Below are 26,841 nucleotides of genomic sequence, written 5' to 3' on the forward strand. Positions count from 1 at the left end.
AAGAATGTCACATGCATTGCAAGATGTTTAGCATTCCTGATCAGTAAATGCATTGCAAGATGTTTAGCATTCCTGGTCAGTAAATGTCTCTAATAAACCCCAGTTATTGTGATTATCAAAAACATCGTTGTATATAATCAAGTTCCTCTAAGGGGGTAGTATTCTTCCAGGTTAAGAAATATTCCCTTAGAAAACATGTAGTACTTTCTGCCTTTACTCCCATCATCTGTTTTGCTAGTTTAAACACGTATTTGCTATTTTTTTACTCTCACTCTATTTGTGACTCTATTACTGTTTTATCGGCTGTTGGATCCTGACTATTAAAAGTGAGGAAACCACACTGTCTTCCAGGTTCTTTGCTCCTTTTCCTCATCACACTTGTTAATTATATTATTTCTACTCTATCAAGGTTGAGAACATTACATTGTGTTCTAGAACCATAACCCTTATTACATTTGTTTTTATCTTCGTAGCATGAATATTAATATATAATTTATAATAAGTTTATTAATATTTAATATATTAGTATATTAAATGCCCATACCTGTTTTTTTGCCCTAATTTTTCAAGTTATGTCTTGGGTATAACACTCAAAGTACTGAAGAAAATGATATTTCCCAGAGTCGTTTATATTTGAAAGACAGTTTGCTAGACAGAAACTCTGGTTGTATTTTTAAGAAATTCCGCAGGTGTCTCTTCACTCGGCCCTACTGTTGCTGTGGAAGTCTGAGGTTGCGTGTTGTTTTTCTTTGCTTTTAGCTTCTGTTTAGAGGCTTCTTACGTTTGAATTTGCATGGGTTTGATTCTGTCGATCTTAAAATGGACTGTCCTAGGTTATTATTTTCCCTGGACGAGGTGCATCCTTTAGTTTGTAGATGCATATTTTATTTCTCTTCAATTACTTCTCCAAGTATTTGTTCAGCTTCATACGTTTTCCTCTGCCCTGACTTTATTGATGACAGTGTTCGGTCCTCACGTGTCCTGTTTATTATTTGTTCTAATCTCTTAAATCTCATCATTTACACGTCATTGACTTGCTTTCCTCATTTCTGTCCTCAAGGGTGGTGACACTGTGTCTGTAAAGGGTTGGTGGGTAAATGTGGGCTCTGGAGACTCGTGTCGTCTCTGCCATGCGTCCTTTGCTTTTCATTCATTTTTTTTTCATGTCATAAGTTTATTTACACACATATCTAGCATGCCATGTGAGTTTGATCCATTTTCCAGAGACTGCACCTCTTAAAATGCTCTTCATATCTGTTAAATGGATGAGCTGAAACATCCTTATTTTTTAAGGAGTTGGTGTCTTAATATTAAGGAAGGTGTAGCACATGCAGATCCAAAGTACAAACACATCATGGCTAGCAACCGCCACTTGTTTTCCACTGAAAATGGCATATTCTTCCCAGGACCTTCCTCATAGTGGCTCCTACGGACCACAGAGGTTGTGAACCTCCGGATGCTGGGGCCCAACATAGCGCCGCTGGAAGCTCTGCGAAAGGCGCAGAGACCGAGGACAGAAGAAATGGCGGCACCTCACCAAAACCTTTTTTTCACGACCTTGTTCCCCTATGCACACCTCATTCGTTTTTATGAATGATTTGAAGCCTTTCATTGCTCAGAGCCCCACAGCAGGGGTGGGCGGATCTGCTCCCAGGCTGTGCTCGCTGGGCCCCGCTGTGTGTTTAGCAGTGACTCTGCTTTGCATTCGGCAGTTTCATTTTCCTTCATGGGATAAATTTAGTTTCTTTTTAAAACTTCTTCAATGAGTGCTGCCAACTTAACACTGCATATCCTTTTGTTTTCTTGCCATTTCTTTCCGAAACTTTAAGAAAAATGTTAGTTTTGTGCTCTGGCAAGATGGAGGTGATTAATTCACTCTGCGTGTAAATTTCAGAGTTTATTTTTCATAATTGTTGTCAGTTCTGTGGAAACAGTTTTTTGGTGAGATTTTCCGCTGCCGTTTGGTGGCCCGGTTCCTCCCCACGGCCTTGCTTTTTTTTTTTTTTTTTTTTGGGAAAGGAATATTACTTCATTCCTAAAATGGGTTTCAATAATGGCCGATCAATATTTTAAGTGTTTAAAGTGGTTAATGCATATTTTATGTGTTTAAAATGGAGAACTCTATTGTGTTTATTTGTTCTGGCTCTGAGTTCAAGTCCTGGATATCGTTATCAATTTGTTGTCTCGTTGAATCTAAATCTCATTCTGTGTCTTATGTATCTGGGTGTTAAGATCTCTTATTGTTACATTAATCCTTTTACCCTTGCATCCTTGTAGCTTTGAAATCTATTTTATTAAGTGTGAGAATTGCAACTCCTGCTTTTTATTTATTTATTTTTGCTCTCCATTTGGTTGGTGAGTTTTTTTCCATCCCCTTGTTTTGAGTCTTTGTATATCTTTAGATATATCGTTAGATTTTGTGGATAATGTATATTTTGTGTGTTTAAAATGGAGAGCTCTATTGAGTTTATTTGTTCTGGATCTTAGTTCCAGTCCCGGATATCGTTATCAATTTTCTGTCTCGTTGAATCTAAATCTCATTATGGGTCTTATGTATCTGGGTGTTAAGATCTCTTATTATTACATTAATCCTTTTACCCTTATATCCTTGTAGCTTTGAAATCTGTTTTGTCAAATGTGAAAATTGCAACTCCTGCTTTTTATTTATTTATTTTTGCTCTCCATTTGGTTGGTACGTTTTTTTTTTCCAACCCTTTGAGTCTATGTATATCTTTGGATATACCGTTAGATTTTGTCTGTATCTTTTGATTGGGAGATTTGGTTGATTTAAATTTATGGTTGCTGCCATTTGATATTAACTGGCTATTTTGTCCTTTCATCGATAAAAATTCTTCTTTATGTTAATGCTCTTTACTTTTTGGTGTAGTTTTAGAAAGGGTCATACTGGTTGTTCCTTTCTGTGTATAATGCTTCTTTTAGAAGTTCTTGTAAAGCAGGCCTGGTGGTAATAAAATCTCTGAGTACTTGCTTGTTCCTAAAATATTTTATTTTTCCTTCAAATGTAAAGCTTAAATTGGCAGGATATGAAATTCTGGGCTGAAAGTTCTGTTGATTAAGTATATTGAATATTGGCCCCCACTCTCTTCTAGCTTGTAGGGTTTCCGTTGAGAGATCTGCTGTAAGCCTAATAGGCTTACCTTTATGGGTAACTTGATCTTTCTCTCTGGCTGCCCTTAATATTTTCTCCTTCGTTTCAATCTTGGTAAATCTAACGATTATGTGCCTTGGGGTTGGTCTTCTTGAGGAATATCTTTGTGGTGTTCTCTGTATTGCCTGGGGTTGAATAGTGTCCTGCTTTGCTAAATTAGGAAAATTTTCCTGGATAATGTCCTGGAGAGTATTTTCCAGCTTGAATTCATTCTCTCTGTCCCATTCAGGTACACCAATCAAGCGTATAGTAGGTCTTTTCACATAGTCCCATATTGCTTGGAGACTTTGCTCATTCCTTTTTATCCTTTTTTCTCTATTCTTGTCTTGTCGTTTTGTTTCATTAAGTTGGTCTTCGACCTCTAATACCCTTTCTTCTGCTTGATCCATTTGGCTGTTTAAGCTTGTACATATTTCACTAAGTTCTCGTGTTGTATTTTTCAACTCCATAAGTTCATTTGTATTCCTCTCTATATTGTCTATTCTTTTCAACATTTCATCGAACCTTTTTTCCAAGTTCTTAGTTTCTTTACATTGGGTTAGAACAAGTTCCTTTAACTCCCAGAAGTTTCTTATCATCCACCTTTTAAAGCCTACTTCAGATAATGGAACACAGTCCTTTTCCATCAGGGCTTGTTCCGTTACTGATGAGTCCTTTTCCATCAGGGCTTGTTTGGTTGCTGATGAGTCCTTTTCCATCAGGGCTTGTTCGGTTGCTGATGGGTTCTGATTTTGAGTATACTCGGCCTTCTTAGGCTGTTTTTTTCCCTTCATTGTAGATGAACCGCCTTTCTAATTAGTTTTCTGAGTCGACGTCCGACTTATTGATTCCCAGTGCTGGGATCCGAGCCACCCACTGTGGCGGCCTAAATAGCAGCGATAAGACTGATGGTGCTCTTCTGCCCGGGAATCTCTGGTCTGGCTTCCCTCTTGAGTCCGCAACAAGCGGCTCTGACTTCCCGGAGCTCCAAACTCCGGTCAGTAGGGGAAGCAGTCCCGTTGGCTCTGCTTGAAGAGCTGCTGCGCCGAGACGCCGGCAAAACCGCTGCGGAGGCCTCAAGAGTCGCGCTGGCGACCCGTGGGGCTCCTCCACTGGGAGTCGGCTAATCGGTGAGTGACGAAAATTCGTCTAAAGATGTGGCGTCGTCTCGTTCTCTGAGCTTTCACTGGCAGCTACAATCCTGAGTTGTTAGTGGTCGGCCATCTTGCATCGATCGAGCCTTTCTTTTTCTTGCAGAACGTCTGTGTAGGTTCTTTTCTAGATCCTCTGTGCTTGGCCATGTTTGAGCAAAGCCCATGGTTGTAAGGCCTTGTCCCAGGGCACAACACACAGGAAACAATCGCGTTCCTCCAGCAGGGGCTGTTCTTATTGTGTGGAGCTTTCTGCTGGTTTCTTTGCCCATGTCAGTTTGCTGTCTTCATTTCCTCCAAGCTGATACAAGCAGCCACCTATGACACCGGCATTGAGCCTCCCTTCCCACCTGCTCAGGGGACCTTCTCCCAGCCTCCCTCTTTACATTTCTTCCTCTGCTTTCTGGAATGAAATCAAGCCTAGGGGAGTTCTTGCTGGGTGGAGTAGGTTTAGGTGTTCGACTCTCATCACTGGGACATGCACTCTGCAGACGACTCTGCAGCTCTAGGCCCACCTCCGCGCCTCCCCCGCTCCGGGCCTCCCCTGCTCCGGGCCTCCCCCCTCCGCCTCTCCCCCCCACGCCTTCCTTCCCTCCGCGCCTGCCCCTCCTCCGCGCCTCCCCCGCTCCAGGCCTCCCCCCTCCGCCTCTCCCCCTCCACACCTTCCTTCCCTCCGCGCCTCCCCCTCCTCCACCCCTCCCCACCTCCGCACCTTCCTTCCCTCCACGCCAACCCACTCCGCGCCTTGCCCCGCTCTGCGCCTTACCCCCTCCGCGTCTCCCTCTAGCCTCCCCCTCTCCGCGCCTCCCCCACCTCCGTGCCTCCCCCTCCTCTGCGCCTCCCCCTTCCTCCGCGCCTTCCCCTCCTCAGTGCCAGCTCCCCCTCCTCTCCCACCACTCCGTGCCCCTCGCTGCTGCTCAGCATATTTTCTGGTGTTCAGGTTTTACTCCTCCTTTGAAGGCAGAGGTTGTGATCTTGTGTCTTGATCTCTTTATCACCTTTAAGAATTCCCAGATAATAAAAAATAAAAGCTGCTTTATGTTCCTGTCTTCTGTCTGGAATACTTAACCATTTTAACATTTTACTACTGTCTGCAGGTTGTCCTATTCTTTCACTTTCTGGGAGCGTGATTCTCCTGTTACTTTCCTTGGGTTCATGGCTGTTGTTTTGGGCAGCAGCTGTTTTTTCCTGAATTTTGGGTTTCCTTAGAGAATGGCTTGTTGTAATGTTGCCAGTGTTGCCAGAACTCTACATGATCAGCTGGTTCATCTCCAGCCTTCATGCCAGTTGCTCACTTTACAATTCTTGTGTTACATGAGCACTATAAATCTGGGCTCAATATCCCTTATAAGTTTAGAATGAAACTTATTGCTTATGATTTTTTCCTAGCCCAGAGGAAGATGAAGACTTTCCACTGGCATTTTATTCTGTTAGCTGATGGAATTTCTGTTCTGTTTTATGAACATGTGCAACCCTTTGAGGTTACTAGGTGTAAGTGCCCGATTATGGGCAGTGTAACTTGCAGTTATAGGAAAGGCAGGAGAAGGGAGAAAGTTGGTTTTAGAACAGAACTGCGATTAAACGGTCCCTAAAACAGATCTTCCTGCAACTAGATACTCTTTCTGCTCATTCCTTCTTTTCAGCTTCCCCTGGGCGAGGCTGTGCCAGTTACTCCAATCTCCTGGACTCACATCCAGGCTCAGGGCTTTCCTCGCTGAAGGGCGGTGATAAAATAGTTCACAGGTTTCATTTTGCTACTGTGAAGGAAGTAAAATGGCAAATAAATCACCAAAGAAAAGGCTAAACATTCAGGAGCTTTGTTTTGTAATTATGATGTCTTAAAAACATTGTACAGCTTTATGCTGCTTAGTATCAGAAACTGCAGGACTTCTGCTTCTGTGGATTAAGGAAGTGTCTGAAACCTGGACATTCAATTGTTTGTGCCATCATCGTGGAGCTACTCTTTCTATCCTTATGGCAATATATGCAAATGAAATTCTTCATAGACCCTGAGAAAATTTAAAATTTTCTACACGGAAGTGAAAAAAACACAGGCATAGGAAGACATAGGTTAACATGTTTATGGCCCTCAGGTGTAACAGAATCACTTGCGGCACTAAAATGATTATTCCGTTAGATTGAGGTCTATTTTTATCAGCTTAATGATGGCTTCTGCATCCCTCTCTGGACATCTTAGAAATGCACTAGTAAATTGAGCTGTGTCGGAGACCCTTTGATGATGCTTATAAACATTGCTTCTGTGTTTGCATTTGAGCCTTTTAGGTAGTTCAACAGTAATTAAGACTCAAGACAAGGCAATTTTGAGGCACAGAGAATAGTTATTTCATTTGTATGTCTATAAATTTTCTTTCTTTTTCTTTTGCCACACTTCTGCTAGCATTACCAAAACTATTGTGCTATATTTCTGCATCTTAGGGAGCAGAATACAAGAAAAATAGTCTATTCACCATGTCTGTGCTTAAGCATTTTCACAGAGAAAGCCAAGACCTGGGGTGTGGGATGGTGGTCTTCATGGCCTCCACTTGTTAGCCTGGGAAGTCAGTTAGCGGAGACATGCCTGCATACCGCAGATTCTTAGCGGAGGATGCGTGCATACCGCACCTGATGGAACCTGTGGAGCAGGAGGATGGAGACAGCTACAGTCTTCACAGTAGATTGTCTTTTTATACGTGGAAAGGAAAGAATCGCATTCTATGAGTCACTGCCCCGTTGTGCCATCACAGCTTGACACAGTGACACTTGATAGGAGGCGGCACAAATGAAGGGATGGGATTCGTAAGCTGTATTTTTGCATATTAGATTTCTGATTCATAATTTACCTATTTATAGGGTACATGTGGTATGTGTAGAATTGGTAATGATGAGGCCAGGATATTTGAGGCGTCCATCACTTTGGGTATTTACCATTTCTAGGTGATGGGAACAGTCCCCTTCTTCTCTTGTAGCGATTTTGTAATATGCCGTACATTGTTGCAAACTTCAGTCACTCTACTCTTCTGTTGAACAATATAATTTTAAATGATTCCACCTGATCTCCATGGACTTATTTAAAATGGCTGCCAAAGTAACTTAGTTGATAGGAGAGAAGCCACGTGATGAGAACCAGCATTACTGGATTCAGCGGGAAGCCACAAAATGGGCCATTTGGAAATGCAGGCATTTCCTTTGACGAGCGTGCTGTATACTTGCTGGGCTTTTAATCTAATGATCTAACACTCAACTGCCATTCCACAGATGTCAGCGGAAGGCAAGGTTATCTATTCATCAGGGGTTTTGTTTGTTTCTGTTGTTTTGTCTCAAGCGCTTTGCTTTAGAGGCAGATGTTATTCAAGCAAAGGGATGTTTTCAGAATGTCTGGAAATTTTGTTCTTACTATTTGAACATAACTTGAATCATTTGGAAAGTTTCGAGAGGCTTAGAATTTGTGATGGAATACACATTTAATTAGGATTTCCCAAGGAAACCAGAGGTATGCTGCCTGCGTTACTGCCTGACTTACAGTGTCGTAAGTTACTTGCGGGAAGAAACCACGTTGTGATGGTTTTGCTCTCCCTTCATGAACTTCATAGTGGATAGCACAGAGTAAGTTTTCAATAAACTTTTTAAAAATGAAATAATGAATGAATGAATATAAAAGGTTCCATATAAATTAGAGAACAGCCATGTTTCTGCCATAGCAGTAAAATGGACAGTTTTCCTAGCAGTCTTGGGAATTTTAATTTCTTTTCACAATAGTCAACTGTGCAAAGGAGAGAATGTTTAATAAGACCACACAGCTCTTCACACTCTAGAGAAGGCTGAAGGCCACCTAGATTTTAGTTACTGCTCTTACATGTACTATGGTTAGTTTCTTTTTTAACATGCTATTTTAAGAACAAGCTTTTGGCAAAAATCAATCTGTAAAATGGGAGACAGTTTGATAGCAGCTGTGCCCGTCTTTGGTATTTCAGTACCAGCACCTGGTGGGTCAGAAGGAAACAACCCATCTAACTGTGAGCCAAAGTTTGCCTGGTGCGCTGAGGAGGAATTTTGAAGGTGTCTAATTTCAAAATTAGTGTATTTTACCCTGAAGGAGAAAGTGAAGATTCCAAGAGGAAAGTAATGCTGAGGTTTGTCTAATTAAGCCGTATGTACAGAGTCGGACTTGAAGAAAGTGTGGGCAGCAAGGAAGTTTTTCCTCAAAATAAATGTATTAAAGAGAGAGAGAGCAACCGACTATTTTAGTTGTTGGTCCCTCCAAATTAAGTTAATTGTTGCTAATGAATGTGGCATCTGCTTACTCTATAAAATAAAAATATCTGCTTCCAACCTTTGAGAAGTAAAAAAGAAAGATTCCAGAAGGATCCTTAGGGCAACCTGAACACAGATGCAACCTTCTCTCTCTTGTTCCTCCCTGCGAGGGGGTTCAACAAGGGAACCAGCGTGGCATCTGGGAGGGCTTGGATTGGGAATGGGGATCGGAAGTCTCATTTGAATTCACTGACGGGGAGAGCAGGTGCAGGGGATGGTATTTGAAGTACTGGGGGGATAGAGAAAACTAACACAGGGCAAGTGAGCTGCAGAGAGCCACCTTTGCTGGGGGCTGGGGTGGAAATGACCACATGGCTGCTCCTGTCCGCTTCAGCACAGCTTGGGTTTGCAGAGAGGTGGACCTGCCGGGGGCATTTCTCCAAGGCTCTCCTGGAGGACAAGCTAGAGTAGCGTGGGGTCTAGTGAAGAGGGTTACTTTAAGATGCCGTCATTGCTGTACATCCTGTTTCTTTACTTTTTTATCTGTATGTTATATTTATAATAAAAATATTTAGAAGAGAAAAACGAAGAGTTATGGTAGGTTAGGGTCCTTGCATGACAGAGCAATTTGTAATGTTACAAAGAGTCACCTTGTACATGCCCTTAATATCTGTTAAGTAAACATTCTCAGAATGAGCAGATCAACTCTTTATGGAAATGTATGTTTTAAAATTGGATGTAAACGTTTGAAATTTTATTTCCAAAATAATTTGACAAAAAGACTGGGTTAGCTGTCACTCTTCTGCGCCCCCATAAGACCCTCTATGTCTAGCATGGCACTTACTGCATTGTTTAATAATTGTTATAAATAAACTTTTAATTTTAGCATACTTTAATATTTATAGAAAAGTTGAAGTGTTAGAGAGGTTTTTATATTCTAAATCCAATTTGCCCTATTGCCGACATCTAACATCAGTTTGATACATTCGTCACAACTGATGAACCAATACTGACATGTTATTAACTAGGTCCATGTGCTATGCGGATTCTTAGCTTTTACACAGTATTCTTTTCTTGTCTTACAATCCCATTTAGAATAACACATTACACTGAGTAACTTTCTCTTCTTGGGTACTGCTACACTGTAAAAATTTCTTAGACTTTCCTTGTCTTTGAAGACCTTGACAGTTTTGAGGAGAATTAGACAAACATTTTATAGAATGTTCCTCAATTGGAGTTTGCCTGATTCCTTTACTCATGAGTACAATGAGGTTACGGGGTGTGGGCAGGGAGATCACAGAGGTGAGCTGTCACTCTCATCCCATCCTGTCAAGGGTACACGCAGCTGATGTGACTGGTCACTGGTGGTGGTTCCTGGGGTCACCTGGCCAGGTTGGTGTTTGCCAGGTTTCTCCATCGTGAGGTTACCTACCCCAGCTTTTCCATACTGTTACACCACGAAATGAACGCCCTACGCAAATCCACACTAAAAGGGTGGGGAGTCATGCTCCACCCCCTTGAGGGCAGAGTATCTATATAAATCATTTGAAATTCCACCCAAGCCAATAAACTGTCTTCCCCCATTTACTTATTTATTTCAACACCTATTTATACCAAAATGGACACTTGAATGTTTATTTTATACTTTAGGTTTTTTTTTTAAATTTTTTAAACGTAAATATACTTAAAAAATTAAAACACCTAAGAAATGCAATCTATACATATAAAAAAGTAAAATATTTATATGCATAACAAGTAGTTGCAACATTGTCCATAAGCAGCAGTTAGTGTTTATTTTCCCCATATTTTGGTTAGATACCATAGCGCAGTGGCAGTTAATTCTTTTCAGGGAAATTACATAAAGTACATATAGTATATTATGAGTAAGTTATAGAAGACGGTATCATTGGAAAATTAATTACAAGTAACAGCATTTCCTCTAAAAACACATCTATTATTAAACAAACTAAACTAGCAGAGAACAAAATGAGCCTATCGTGTATTAAGTCCAAGATGTATAGTCAACTTGCTTAAAATTACATATGGCATTTTAAAAAGTCTATTCTAAAATATCAGTAATTCAGGCAATTGGGATTTCCACAGGAGAGAAATAGCCATTAATTTCCTTTTTATGAAGAAAGGTCTGCCTTAAAAACATTGCAACAATGTCATAAAGAAATGCTACAGTAAATAAAAGAAAAAAACGAAATGCTACAGTATCCTTTAAAAATCAGAATGGTAAAACAAATGCGTCAGAATATTCTTTTACTGATACCAGGCCTATAGCAGCATTTCAGAAGGTGATTTAAAACTAGTAACTGACTTGGGTTTTTATTCTCTTCTTGAAATACATATTACATGTATAGTTTACTTAAGAATTTTTATTTACATTATAAATGGAAACTTTTCATACTAATTATCTAAAGATACAAGAAATAAAGTAATTGGTAGTCTAGTACTTTACTAAACTATAGCTACTGACTCCACAAAAACAACTTTTACATATAAGCAAATTATTAAAAATAACTGAATTGGGAAAAGTGAAATAAAATATAGTGAATGGTTTTCTCTTTAACTGTAAAAATCCCTTTTGCCTATTTATTTGACCCGTCTCTATTCATGCAATTTAATGAACCCTCAAAAGAATTTACATATCTTTATACAGAATTCACATCTACATCAGTAAACTGCCAGTCCTTCTCTATTTTCAGTGCCTTATCAAAATATGCATAACAAAGTTCTTCATTCCATGAGGCAGGAAGGTGTTTCTTAAGCACTTCTTTGGATGAAGATGATATAGTATCTGGGAAGGACACCTCAAATTCTATTAGAAGGTCACCACGTTGGTCAGGATTTTTTGGAAGTGGCAGCCCATATTTAATAATTCTTCTTCTCATTCCAGGTTTCACAGTATCATTTACTGACATAGGTATGTTTCTGCCATCCAGTGTTGGCACATTAATTGAGCAGCCACACAATGCCTCTCGTAAACTAACTTTAGCAGTATAAAGTACTTACGATCCATCTCTTTTAAATTTTGGATGATCTTTGTCTTTAATGATGAAAACAATGTCTGCTGGAATACCGTTTGGTGTTTCATCTCCTTCTCTTGGAAAAGTAATTTTGGTGCCTTCTTTCCACCCTTTTTAAATCTCAGTGGTAAGAATTTTGTGCTCAGATCTGTAACTCCTTCCATCAGCATTTAGCCTTTTTTGAGAAACCTTCATCCGCTCGGTACAACCATTATGTATCTCTTCAAGTGATACTGTAAGTGCATGAATAACTGGAGGATCTTGTCTGAGGCGGGATGGCCTCACAGAATTCTTGTCTCTGGGATATACATCCATGCAGAAACCAAAGGCACTAAAAGGATCACCATCTATTTCCATTTCTTCAGAATCTCTACCACCACTTATTCGTCTTCCAAAGAAAATTTCAAAGGGGTTGGACCCTCCAGAAAATGAAGCAAATGTAGCATGAGGATCACACCATGAAAGGTGTACCTCCTGCTCCTCCTCTCAACCCTTCCTCCCCAAACTGATCATATATTTCTCTTTTTAGGATCACTCAATACTTCATAAGCTTCTGCGACCTCTTTAAATTTTTCCTCTGCCTGAGGAGATTTGTTCTTGTCCGGATGAAGTTTGAGGGCTTGTTTTTGGTAAGCCTTTTTTTTTGAGACGGAGTTTCACTCTTGTTACCCAGGCTGGAGTGCAATGGTGCGATCTCAGCTCACCGCAACCTCCGCCTCCTGGGTTCAGGCAATTCTCCTGCCTCAGCCTCCTGAGTAGCTGGGATTACAGGCACGCGCCACCACGCCCAGCGAATTTTTTTGTATATTTAGTAGAGACGGGGTTTCACCGTATTGACCAGGATGGTCTCGATCTGTTGACCTCATGATCCACCAGCCTGGGCCTCTCAAAGTGCTGGGATTACAGGCTTGAGCCACCGCTCCCGGCCCCGGTAAGCCTTTTAAATATCTTCATCTGAAGCTCCTTTCTCAATTCCCAAAACGCAGTAATAGTCTTTCCCCATTTCGAATGCCTTGAAATGAACTTAGATTTCCCCTGAAAATCATGCTGGGTGCCCGCTAGGCAACGACAATGACCCATAGCGAAAATTGTACCGCACTACCTCCCTGGGCGGCGACCGGTAAGAAGGGGCCTCTTCTTCAGGCTTCCCAGCACCTAACCCAGCCGCAGCCAACGGGCCACGTCACCCACCACCCTGCGGGCAGTACTTTAGGTTATAATGAAGACTACATTACCTTGTGTCTCCAGTTGTTCAGATTTCACTCCCATTGAAAAGGTGGTTCTGGATGGCTCCTGTGTTGTTTTGGTAAAACATCATTTTGTCCTTGAGCACCGCTGCATGATGCTGCAGGCTTATCTTGTGTATTTTCTGCCCAGCCCTAGATTCACCCATTTCCAAGTCCTGGTTCCTTTTTTAGGGGGTAGGGGGCAAATGGAATGAGCATGGAAGTTCTAGGTGCTAGGTGTGCTTGCTGCTAGGGTGCTGTTGCTCCTAGGCCATCTCAGCAGAAAGCACACGTGTGTGCACTGACACATTTACACACGTGCATCTATCACTACTTCCACGTGTGCCCGTCTGTATCTGTATGAAGCGAAACCCGAGTTCGTAACGAGGTCACCAGCTCCAGTCCAGGACACATGGCTCCTTCCAGGTCGTCTTTATTCATCTGTAACCGCCCACACCAACAGCGGGAAACCTGGCTCTTCTCGCCACCGCCCTTCTCCTGGTTTATTCACTCCCTGCGTGTAAACGCAACCGTTTTAGAATTGTTAACCTGTGCCCCTATGGGAAGCAACCTTGCCAACTAGAGTCCAGTGCTCATGGCAGTTTATTTTGTCTTTTACCTCAGTCATCACTCATTTTCAGGTTTGCTCAGGGCAGCAACCAAGCACCTCTTCAGGGAGGCGACGGCATACATTTGAAATATATTTTGATTTTTTCGTTACAGCCTGCATTCCATTCTGGTACTCCCCGCCAGATAATTTAGTTTCTGTATTTTTATTTATTTATTTATTATTTATTTATTTTTTGAGACGGAGTTTCGCTCTTGTTACCCAGGCTGGAGTGCAATGGTGCGATCTCGGCTCACCGCAACCTCCGCCTCCTGGGTTCAGGCAATTCTCCTGCCTCAGCCTCCCGAGTAGCTGGGATTACAGGCACGCGCCACCATGCCCAGCTAATTTTTTGTATTTTTAGTAGAGATGACCAGGATGGTCTCGATCTCTTGACCTCGTGCTTCTCCCGCCTTGGCCTGTGAAAGTGCTGGGATTACAGGCTTGAGCCACCGCACCAGGCCTGGTTTCTGTATTTTTAGTAGAGACTTTACCATGTTGGCCAGGCTGGTCTCAAAACTCTTGACATCAGGTGATCTACCTGCCTCAGCCTCCCAAAGTGCTGGGATTACAGGTTCGAGCAACCCCTCCTGGGCTTTGATGAGTTTTTGTTCACATCTTTTCCCAGAATTTAACTGGGTTGCTTATTCAGTTAGTTGAATTTTTAAAATTCTTTGTATACTGTGGACTTGCCTCAGATATGTAGTTTGAAAATATTGTCTCCCAGTCTATCACTTATCTTTTCATTTTCTTAAGTGTCTTTCAAAAAACAAGTTTTAAATTAAGTTCAAACTGCTAAATTTTATCTTTGTTGATCATGCTTTTGGCATTCTGTCTAAAACTTCATCACAGAAAGTAAGGTCACACAGATTCTTTTCTCTTTTCTTTTAGAATTTCTATAGCTTTATTTTTACATTTAAGTCTACAATCAACTTTGAGTCTAGGTTTATCTTTTTGCATTCAGATATCCAATTGTACAGGCAGCATTTGTGAGAAACTTCAACACATCTCTGTCAATAATTGACAAATAAGGCAATGGTCACTTTTATCACTGAGTTACATTTGTATCTCTGTCAAAAATCAAGTGGCTAGATTTTTCTGGGTCTATTTCCGAGCTCTCTTTTCCACTGCTGTATTTTAAGATTATTTCCCCAATACCATAGTGTCTTGGTTAATGTAGCTTCATCATGTCTTGATCGGATTGTTTCAGTTTTCTAACTTTGTTCTTTTTTCAGTATTGTGTTGGCTACTCCCAGTCCTTTGTCTTCCTGTACAATTTTAGAATAAGTTTTTTTGATGGCTCCGAAACCTAAGACATCCTGGAATTTAGAATGGAATTGGGTTGAGTCAGTACATTAAGCTGGGGAGCGTGACATCTTAATATAGTAAGTCTTTGAGCATGGAATCTCTCTCCGTTTATTCATAGCTTTGTTGCCTTTTCTAGGGTTTTCTTGTTTTCTGTATATAGGTCCTATGAACATGTTCTTAAACTTATATTCCAGTATTTCTTTTTGATGTTGCTATAATTGATTCAAAAAATTTCAAATTCTAAAAGCATTCGTTTCTCTCTATTAAGAATATTAGCTACAGGTTTTTAAAAAAAATGCTTGCCATTATGATAAGGAAATTTCCTTCTATTGCTAGTTTGCTAGTTTTTTTTTAATGGCTTAGTTAATATAATCATGTAATTATAAACATTTAGCCTGATAAAATGAGTTACATTGATTAGCTTAAAAATATAGAGCAAACCTTGTGCCCTTGGAATGAACTTGGTTTGATTGTGATACGTTATCCTTTTAAAATATTGCTTAAGCTGTGTTGCTAGTATTTTATTAGGAATTTTTGTGTCTATGTTCATTAGAGATGGCTCTGTAGTTTTCTTTTTTTGTAATGTCTTTATCTGGTTTTGTCATTAGGACATTTCAGTCTTTAAAAAATAAATTGGCAATTGTTTCCTCTTCTATTTTCTGAAAAAAGAATATTGGAGATTTTGTATTGCTTCTACCTTAAATATTTGCTTAAATTTCCCAAGTAAAACAAAATGAGCCAAGTGATTTCTTTTTGAAAGGTTTAAACTACTAATTACATTTCTTTAATACATAAATGGCTATTAATATTATCTATTTCTGCTAGAATAAGTTTTGATAATTTGTATATTTAAAGGAATTGATATACTTTATCTACATTATCAGATTTGCAATTAGAGAGTTGATCAATTATTTCCATTATCATTTTCATGTCCATTGAATCTGTAGTGACAATTGGCAATTTGTCTCATCTTCTTGGTAAGCCCAATTAGAGGTTTATTAATATGATTGATATTTTCAAAGAACCACCTTAGGTTTCATTGATTTCATCTGTTGTTTTTATGTTTTTAATTTCACTTATATGTGATCTGATTTTTCTAATTTATTTTCCTCTGTTTACTTCAGGTTTGATTTGTTCTTGTTTCTTTTGTTTACTGATGTGAAAGCTTAGGTTATTGGTTCTAGGTTTTTCTTGTTTATCCTTTAAACACTTTATTGTTATTTTTATTTTTATTTACTTTAAAAATTGATACAGAACAATTGTACATATCTATGAAGTACTAATAATGTTTCAGTACATGCATTGAACAGTGACTGGATTAGCATATCTGTCAGTCATCTCAAACATCTGTCATTTCTTTGTGTTAAGAACACTCAACATTATCGCTTTTAACTATTTGAAAATAATATATTATTGTTAATTGCTGTATCATATGGATGACCCCTTTAGATTTTGTCATTAATTTTAGAATTATTACATTGGGCCCAGAGAGTAATCGTGTTTTTAATGTTTTTGCTTCATAGAACTTACGATGTCTTTATGACTTAATATGTCAAGACTTCAGCAAACTACAAACCTTATTCCAGATTTGTCCACTGACTGTGGTTTTGTATGTCTTGTGAACTAAAAAGGGATTTGTACATTTTAAAATAATTTTTTAAATTAAAAGAATAGTATTTCAGGCCGGGCGTGGTGGCTGAAGCCTGTAATCCCAGCACTTTGGGAGGCCGAGGCGGGTGGATCACGAGGTCAAGAGATCGAGACCATCCCGGTCAACATGGTGAAACCCCGTCTCTTCTAAAAATACAAAAATTAGCTGGGCACGGTGGTGCGTGCCTGTAATCCCAGCTACTCAGGAGGCTGAGGCAGGAGAATTGCCTGAACCCAGGAGGCGGAGGTTGCGGTGAGCCGAGGTCGCGCCATTGCACTCCAGCCTGGGTAACAAGAGCGAAACTCCATCTCAAAAAAAAAAAGAATAGTATTTCAAGATGTGAAAGTATATGAAATTAAAATTGTTTATGTTAACATGTATTGGAACACGGTCCTATTCCTTTTTTTATTCTGTGTGGCTGCTTTTGTGTGACAGCAGCAGAGCTGTAGCCGCCCATGGCCCCTGAAGCCTGAAGTAGTTACTGCTTGGTCTTTTATAAAACACATGTGCTGATGCCTCTAACATGAGTTTGGTTTTGAGGAATGTCATGTGTATTTAAGAAAAGGTTGTATTTTCTTGTATCAGGGTTCAAAATTGGAGACAAAATTATGTTGTTTATGTATTATATTATTGCCAGTTTTGTTCACTCGATCTGTCTCACTCTGAGGGTGTATGGCAAAGTCTACTCATGTTGTTTTGTTTCTGTCTGTGTGGCCTTAAATCTCCTGCAGTTTCCACCTTGTATTGGCGGTTCTGTGTTACTTGGTGCATAAATATTCATAATTATTATATTGTTATTGTGAATGATGGCTTTTAACATTAAAAGGTATCTGTGTGTGTGTATGTGTGTATCTGTGTCTGTGTATCTGCGTGTGTCTGTGTGTATCTGTGTATTTGTGTGTGTGTGTCTGTGTATCTGTGTGTATGTGTGTGTATCTGTGTGTATCTGTGTGTGTATATCTGTGTGTGTGTATGTGTGTGTGTATGTGTGTGTATGTGTGTATCTCTGTGTGTATGTGTGTGTATCTGGGTGTGTATCTGTGTGTGTGTATCTGTGTGTGTGTGTATGTGTGTATCTGTGTGTGTATCTCTGTGTATCTGTGTGTGTGTGTATCTGTGTGTGTGTGTATCTGTGTGTGTTTCTGTGTGTATCTGTTTGTATATCTGTGTGTGTGTTTGTGTGTATGTGTGTATCTGTGTGTGTGTATCTGTGTATCTGTGTGTATCTGTGTGTGTCTGTGTGCGTGTATCTGTGTGTGTATCTGTGTGTGTATCTGTGAGTATCTGTGTGTGTATCTGTGTGTATCTGTGTGTATCTGTGTGTATCTGTGGATCTGTGTGTGTGTATCTGTGTGTATCTGTATCTGTGTGTGTATCTGTGTGTGTGTATCTGTGTGTGTGTGTGTGTATCCAGTGCTTTTGGTTTGTATTGTAATTTTTCTGCTTTCATGTTCATACCTTTTTTTTTTAATTTCCAGTAGCTTGAAATAAACTCAATTATTTTATTTATGTTTTATTTAATTTTCATTTAAATATAACTTCAAACATACAAAATAGGTTTAGGAATAGTACCAAGAAGCCCTGCTGGACATTGGCGTTTTTTTTTTTTTTTTTTTTTTTACATATAAATAATCTAAAATCTGTTGTGCTTTCTTTCTCTTCAACTCATGTTGAAGCTGTGAGGTTTAAATGGTGTTATCTATTCTCCCCATAGATCTCTATAGATTTCTTGGAAGATATATGGAGGCCTTTTGCTTTAGGCAGTCAAAATTACTCTGGTCTGGCCGGGTGGGGTGGCTCAAGCCTGTAATCCCAGCACTTTGGGAGGCCGAGGTGGGTGGATCACGAGGTCAAGAGATCGAGACCATCCTGGTCAACATGGTGAAACCCCGTCTCTACTAAAAATACAAAAAATTAGCTGGGCATGGTGGCAGGTGCCTGTAATCCCAGCTACTGAGGAGGCAGAGGCAGGAGAATTGCCTGAACCCAGGAGGCGGAGGTTGCCGTGAGCCGAGATTGCGCCATTGCACTCCAGCCTGGGTAACACGAGCGAAACTCCGTCTCAAAAAAAAAAAAAAAAAATTACTCTGGTCTTCTGTAGGATTCTAATTGTGTCCTTTTTAAATTAAAAAAATCCATAAAAATTTAAAGAATATTTAAAGGCAAAATAGTGGATCTTATATTTATTATAATTCAGCTTTTTAAAGCAAGTATTTAGATGGTTATAGTTATGGCATGTATGAAATCTACTTAATTTTTAGATATTTAATTCAATTAATCCATAAGTTCTATACAATTTTGTGTAGTAATTATTCCCACCTCCTTAGAATGAATTAAAAGCAGAATGTCAGGCCAGGCACGGTGGCTCATGCCTGTAATCCCAGCACTTTGGGAGGCCGAGGCGGGTGGATCACGAGGTCAAGAGATCGAGACCATCCTGGTCAACGTGGTGAAACCCCGTCTCTACTAAAAATACAAAAAATTATCTGGGCATGGTGGCGCGTGCCTGTAATCCCAGCTACTCAGGAGGCTGAGGCAGGAGAATTGCCTGAACCCAGGAGGTGGAGGTTGCGGTGAGCCGAGATCGCCCCTTGCACTCCAGCCTGGGTAACAAGAGCAAAACTCCGTCTCAAAAAAAAAAAAAAAAAAAAAAAAGCAGAATGTCAATTTTGTCACCTCAGATTTTACAAAGAAAATAAACATCAAAATCATGTTTCACAATATCTGTGCACCTCATTTTTGATCCAAATATAATAAGGAGAAAGAAATAGCTCCTCAAACTAGCCAATGATCCAACTAAGATGATATTTAAAATAATATCAAAGCAGCCGCTCCTCATAAGATGAATCTGTGGAACGTGTCAAAACACTTATTTTCCAGTCGCTGAAGATACATCGGTTTTGCAAGGTATCCTGGGTACTATTCCTTGAAAGATAGTCCCTACCAAAAATGCTGTGACTAAAATATTTTCTGAATTACGTTCTGCAATGAATCCGAACATTTGCTTTATGAGTGAGTTTAAAGTAAATATCTGTTAGGCATCCTCAGTCCTTAGCGTAGTGATGCAGGCATTGAACTGTGATTTTCCTACAGCATCGTGACAAACCATTGCAGCATGACTGCTCAAGTTTATCACATAATAGTGCCATGTCATTAATCTTGGCCATTTGTTTCTATATCCCCAAATTCATTTTATAAAAGTGACTGTGGAAATTTGATTTTTAACATATGGCCATTGAGAATAGGCCAGAAACCAGGATTGATTGCACTGTTAGTGGCTTATGAGATCTGCAGCACCCAATGTGCTGTGATTAAATGTTGTCTTTGGAGGTGAGGATGAGTCCCCTCACGCCGAGGGCAGCACCCGCTGGGTTGCTGGCCCACCATGTGGCTGAGGAGAGTTACCACACCTCTCTGAACCTGATTGTTCTCATTTGTCTCCTGGTGGATTTGAATTTTAAAGACAGTTTCTGATTTCATATCATCTAAAGTTCTGTTCTCTGAACCAACGTACACGTTAGGAAACAGTGATTACAAAAATGCCTATCCTTGTGCTTTTCTTCATCGCAAACTTAGGATGAGCTTTTGAATAATTACTAAGAAGTGGATATGTATTTGCTGCTTCCTTGGTTACAGTCTCTTATTTATCAGCAGAGACTTTAAATAGTTACTCTCTATGAAAATACTCACTTGTTCATAGTTAACGGGAAAAATGAACATTTGTTTTTGCTCAGAATAACAAAGATTAAATATCACTGGCATAATATTGAAGTGAGAAGTAATAGAAATTTTAATACCTGTTGGTGAATTGTGAATTTGTCCAATAGTTATGTAAAAATCTGTATCAAAATAGAAAAATTTTACATTCTGAGCCACTAAGCAATTACTTTAGGGCAAAAAATTGTTATAATTAAAAGAATAGAAGTATTAGGAGCTTCCAGTTAGCTGAGCGTGTGGAGGTACCTGGAGGGTGGTACCTGGGGAGGTCACGGGAACTGCACGCATCTTCCCCCCTCTGTCACCCTGCCCATCTCTTCATCTGTGTCCTTGAACACCCTGAGCCAGGAGTCATGGCAGCCAAGCCCAAGCTCTGCTACTTTCACAGTAGGGGTAAGGTGGAGCAGGTCTGCTGGAGACAGCTGGAGTGCAGTTGGAGAAGAATTTCTTGAAACAGGAGAACAATACAGAACGTCACGGAAGGACGAACACCTGCTGTTTGGTCACGTGCCTTTGGTTGAAATTGGTGGAATCATGCTGACACAGATGAGAGCCGTCCTCAGCTGCCTTGCTGCCAACTCCACTTTTCCGTGGGAAGGGCCTGAAGGACAGAATCGGGAATGGTTGCAGGTGGACGGCACCCTGATGGGGAAGACGCTGGCTGCATTCTGACTCCCTCAGGAAAAAGGAGAAACTTGTGTCAGTCGTGAGGAGAGACAAAACCCAGGACTTGCCCATATTTGAAAAGCTTTTGAAAGGACACAGAGGATTTTCTCATTGGCAGTGAATTCAACTGGGCAGACATACAACGGTTAGAAGCTGTTTTAATGGTGGAAAAACTCACTGCTTCTATTGTTTCGGACACTCTTCTGCCAGAGGAATTTCTTATTTATTTTATATTTTTGAGACAGGGTCTTGCTGTATTGCCCGAGCTGCAGTGTAATGGTGCAGTCAATCATAGCTCACTATAAATTCTCGCTCCTGGGCCCGGTCTATGCTCCTGCTTCAGGCTCCCAAACCACTGGGATTACAGGTATGAGCCAGCATCCCCGGATAAAAGCAGTTTCACGGTAATAGTATCTGATGATGTTTTCTGTTCTAAGACCAACCTCTTCTGAAGCCATGTGTTGTCAACCATGTGTTGACAATATCTTTTTGGAGTCAGCTCATTATTATAAATCCCTAGTCACCATTTTAATGGCTACATAGTATTCTAATGTTTGTAGAAAGTGTAATTAATCTCTTAATGTTGAATATTGTTGGCTCATACAATATTTTGGTTAACTAGAGGATGGTCACTGAAAGGATAGAGCGTTTTCCTTTGGTTCTATAATTATGCATGATTTTAAATTTCTATTCTCTCAATTGTGCTGGGCCATTATTATTGACAAATTTTTAAAATATCGACAAATTGTACATATTCATGGGATACATAGTGATGTTTCAACACATTATAATGTATGGTAATCAGATCAGGGTGATGCGTACATCCCCCATCTCACTAGTCACTTCTTTGAGTTGGAAACATTCAGTATTCTCCTTGTAGCTCCTGGAAACTTGATATTATCGTTAACTATAGTCAACCTACAGTGCTCTAGAACACTAGAACTGATTCCTCCTACCTAGCTGTAACCGAGCCATTATTGTTTTAAAACATGTAAAAGTAAATACATAAGTAGACCTTTACTTAGAGATTTTAGCACCATTAGTCTACTAGACGCGTGCTGTTTATGGTGGAACCAAGAGCAGGCTCCTGACGTCCTGACGTCCCGATGTCTTGGTTTCTCACAGTGATGAAAACAAATGATAATTTTCTTAGAATAGTATGGTGGGGTCAAAGCAACTTTTTATAGATGGAAAATAACATCAGAGGTGAGGCGTTAAGCTTTTTTTTTTTTTTTTTTTTTTTTTTAACAATAGCACCTTAGTAGAAATTTAGAACTCAGGTTAATAGACTTTCTGTACTTGATGATTTTATCTTTTATTGCAGTATTTATTCTTATAGATATCAAAATGAAAATTTCTTAAAGTAATATAATAGCCACTCTTCTTAAAAATTTTTAGTTAAAGCATTTTCTGCAGGTCATTTGGATGCTAATTTTTGTCACATAGAACAATACGCTGGGCCAAGGGGAGTTCAGGGACATATTATTTTGGGAAAAGATGCATTAAACAAATAGAATGTCGTTTTTTATTATTATTTAGAGAATTATTCCACGTCTTTTTAATGCTCATGAGCACTGAAAATATCTAGAAGAAGCATGTATTTTGGAGTCTCCCAAATTGTTTGGCTATTTCCTTCCCCAGTTTTGGAGGCTTGTTGAGGGCCAGTTTTACAAAAGATCGGTTTGAGGAATGCTGCTGGGGTGTGTGTGTTGTGTATTGTGATGGTTAATATTGAGTGTCAACTTGATTGGCCGGAAGGATGCAGAATACTGTTCCTGTGTCTGTGAGGGTGTTGCCAGAGGAGATTGACATTTGAGTCCATGGTTTGGGAAAGGCAGACCCCCCCCCCATCAGTCTGGGTGGGCAACATCTAATCAGCTGCCAGCTGCAATCACAGCAGGCAGAAGGACTGGGAAGCCTGGACTGGCTTATCCTCGCAGCCCCGTCCTCCTCTCGTGCTGGATGCTTCCCGCCCTCGAACATTGGTGCACACGTTCTTCAGCTTTGGGACTTGGACTGGCTTGTTTGCTCCTCACTTTGCAGATGGCCTGTTGTGGGACCTCACCTTGTGTTGGTGTGAGTCAATCCTCCTTTATATGTCCATCTGTCCCTCTAGAGAACCCTGCCTGACACGTGTATCTTGGAGCAATTCCTCTGAACAGGTTTACAAGATTTACACCTAGCAGCGTTTCTCCATCTTGACCCTTGGGTTTGGGACCAGGTACCTCTCTGTGGTGGGAGCTGCCCAGTGTGGTGCAGGACATTCATCAGCAGCTTGTCCACTAGCATGCTCTCAGTCTCACAGCCAAAGATGTCCCCAGACATTGCCGAATGTGCTCCGGAGGCAAAGCTGTCCTCGGTTGAGAGCCATGTAGGCATCCAGGCAAGAGGTGCGTCCAGTTTGGGTCCACACACAGGGGAAGTCAAGTGTGGTTGAAAGACCCCTGAACTGTGGGGCAAAAATGTGTTCCAGAGGAGGCCAGACTCCTCTCTGTGTTACTAGAAGGTCAAATGGCTTCTAGTATCTGAGATTGACAGTGTTCTCTAGCCAATGGCTGTGCTAGCAATGGCTCCTCTGACTGGGCCATGATCGGGGGTGAGATCACTGTACACGTGATGTCCTTTAAACCATAAAGTCAGACTTGAGACAGGAAGTGATCGATGATTAAAGATGAGTCACCCTTACATGATGCGCTGCTCTGAGTTCTAAGGAAATTAATGTCACATGTGTTTTCTCCTGCTTGGGCTGGGCAGCCCAAGAATTCCATTTTAGAATTCAGATAGTGCTGGCAAGATAAGGACAAATGATGCTTGCTCGAATACATACAGCCTTGAGTTTTGAAAGGAAAGGGAGCCTTTAGGGATGACAGCTTTCAAAGGGTGGAAAATAGAGATGACCTCCGGCCATCCTCAAGGACGTGACCATATTGCTAGGAATGTGTGCATGAGGTTAAGACTCATGTTAATTATTAGAATACAGTCTGTTTGTGTTCAAATTCGGTAAGATTGGCTGTCATTTTTCTGACGTAAAGCAAAAGCATAAAGAATGATTGCCAGTGGGCAGACTCTCAGTGTGGATGGAAAAGGGAGAAAGTGCCGCTAGGAGACGCTCTCCGAAACTCTAGGGAAGTGTGAGTTTTCATGTTTACAACAGGATCTCAATTGTTAAAAAAATCTTTTAAGTTCCACTTCCAAAAAATGGAGTTGAAATTCTTTTCTCTAATCCTCCTCCTAAGCACGGCAAACCTGAGAAGACTGAATGGTAAAGAGAAGACAGATCAGCAAGGGAACTTGAGGAACAGCACACCAGGGAGTTCCCTGAGCTTTCACTCTAGCTCTTGTATCCCAAGGCCACACCCTGGCGAAGCCAGCAACCCGGAAACCCCAGTAGACACCACACACACACATATAAAACACACACACACACATAAAACACACATACAACACACACATGCAACACACACAAAACACATACAACACACACATAAAACACAAAAAACACAAAACACACATATAAAACAACACAACACACATAAAACACATAAAACACACAAACACACAAAACACACACACATAAAACACACACAACACGCACACAACACATACAACACACACATAAAACACATACAACACACACATAAAACAAACACACACAAACAACACACATACAACACACACACAACACACATACACATAAAACACATAAAACACATACAACACACACACAACACACATACACATAAAACACATACAACACACACAACACACACATACAACACACAACACATAAAACACAAAACAAACACATAAAACACAAAACACATACAAATACAACACACACAAAACACATGCAACACACAACACAACACACACATGCAACATACGACACACATTAAACATACATATAAAACACATACAACACACATAAAACACACACATACACATAAATCACACACATATAAAACACACATAAAACACATACACATAAATCATACACACATATAAAACACAAAACATTAAAACACACATATAAAACACAACACACAAAACACACACATAAATCACACACATATATAACACACACATAACACACACAGAAAACATACATACACATAAAACACAAAAACACACATACAACACACATATAAAACACACACACACACACACACACACACACACACACACACCCTGCTCTCTCTAGCAAGAGGACCAGGAAAAAGGCAACATAGCAAGACAGAAAATGTGAAGACAGTAAGTGTTCTACTCCAGCCAACACCATGGACAAACTATGGCCCTATCATAGTCCACACCAGCAAAAGCTTGTGGGCAGCCTCGATTTCCCCCTTCGACAGGCTGTAATGAGAAGCCCCAACCGCCCATCGTGGTGTGTCAAAGAAGGTTGCATAGGGAGCTCGGGCGCTGATCCTTTGCCAGCTGGAAATGAACATCTCCTGCCCTACACACACAGAATGCCAGTGGAGACCATGCAGTGCCATAGCTGCCACCCCACCTGGCAGTAATGAGGGATCCCCATAACAGACGTTACATCTTCTGCTGCAGCGCTCACATAGGCTCCTCAGCACTGTTCCCTTTGCTTCTGTCTTTTCTCTCTTTTGTTTGAATGGGGTAATTCTATTGTTCTATCTTCAGGTGTTCTGATTCTCTCCTCATTCTCCTCCATTCTGCCTGTGAATTCATTCACCAAGCTGCTTATTTTGGTGGTGTTTCTTAGTTCTGAAATGCCTATTCCGATATCCGTTAAGCCTTCTCTTTCTCTGCTGAGGCTTTCTGTGCTTTTTGTGTTTCAGGCATGTTTATAATTGCTCATGGAAGCATTTTTATGATCCCACCTTTCCCTTTATCAGAAAGTTCTGACATACCGGTTGTGTCAGCCTTGGTGTGAGTTGGTCTTTTGTCATTCAATATGAGCTCTTCTGGGTTCTTAGTATGACAAGTGATTTTCCATGGACACCTAGACATATGCAGTGCCTTGAGTTGGGTCTGGGCAATCTGTAACGTTAACCAGGTATTCTTGATGGTTATGATGCTCAGTCAGATCTGGAGCCGTGATCTTGGTTCTTGGGGTCGTTTAAAGCTCTAATTCCATGAGACAGGGCATCCATCATTTTCTGCCATGTCTTGCAAGTAACAATTTTATTTATAAGACTCGGCTTTTTAGATTTGCAATACTTACAGTGTGTGACACATAGAAAATTCTCAAGGAATGCCTGTAATTGGTGAATTAATTCATCTCCCTCTGAGAGACTTGGACTAGTCAGGTAAGGGGTTCAGTGGATCCAGGATGAGTCCCGGGCCCTTCTTCCTTCGGCTGCCATCTTAGTCCCTTCAGTGTTGCTGTTATAGAATACCTGAGGCTGGGTAATTTATAAAGAAAAGAGGTTTATTTAGCTCACGGTTCTGCAGGCTGGGAAGCTCAAGGGCATGACCCTGGCTTCTGGTGGGGGCTTTTGTGCTGCATCACAATATGGCAGAGAAGGTCAGAGGGGAAGTAAACCCTTGTGAAGAAACAAAAACCAAGCGGAATCCTGGCTTTGTAACAGCCCACTCTGGTGGGACTGAATCCATTCTTAGGAGAACTGACCTGGACTCATTGTAGTGAGAATTCACTCACTACCATAGAAGGTAGTGACATTCATGAAGGATCTGTCTCCATGACCCAGCACCCCACACTAGGCCCTGCAACCTCCCAACACGGTCACATTGGGGATCCCATTTCAGGGTGGAATTTGGTGAGGACAAACTCAAACCACAGCAGCTCCCTGTGGTTCTACGTCTGCTACTGCCACTGCACTGTGATTGCGGGATGGAGAGAGATGAGTAACAGGATAAGCAGTCTTTATTCACACACACACACACACACACACACACACACAACACAAAACAAACACGCAACACACACACACACAAAACACGTGCACACAACACACAAAACATGCACACACAAACACAAAACATGCACACACAACACATAAAACACACACACAACACACACAAAACACGCACACACAAACACACCACACAAAACACACAAACTATGCACACACAAGCACAAAACATACACAA

The 26,841-nt window shown here is 40.6% G+C and overlaps 1 protein-coding gene and 2 pseudogenes across 3 annotated transcripts in view; 1 reads left to right on the plus strand and 2 right to left on the minus strand.

The window, feature by feature from the left end:
- Positions 1-26,841, plus strand: part of OCA2 (OCA2 melanosomal transmembrane protein) — a 431,394-nt gene that overhangs the window by 338,131 nt on the left and 66,422 nt on the right. The gene's annotated exons all lie outside the window — the stretch shown is intronic.
- LOC128932486 (cytochrome c oxidase subunit 7C, mitochondrial pseudogene) lies at positions 1,154-1,560 on the minus strand (annotated as a pseudogene).
- LOC128932487 (dnaJ homolog subfamily B member 4-like) lies at positions 11,128-12,600 on the minus strand (annotated as a pseudogene).

The sequence above is a fragment of the Callithrix jacchus genome, chromosome 6 (assembly GCF_049354715.1).
Source record: "Callithrix jacchus isolate 240 chromosome 6, calJac240_pri, whole genome shotgun sequence".
In the NCBI taxonomy this organism is placed as follows: Eukaryota; Metazoa; Chordata; class Mammalia; order Primates; family Cebidae; genus Callithrix; species Callithrix jacchus.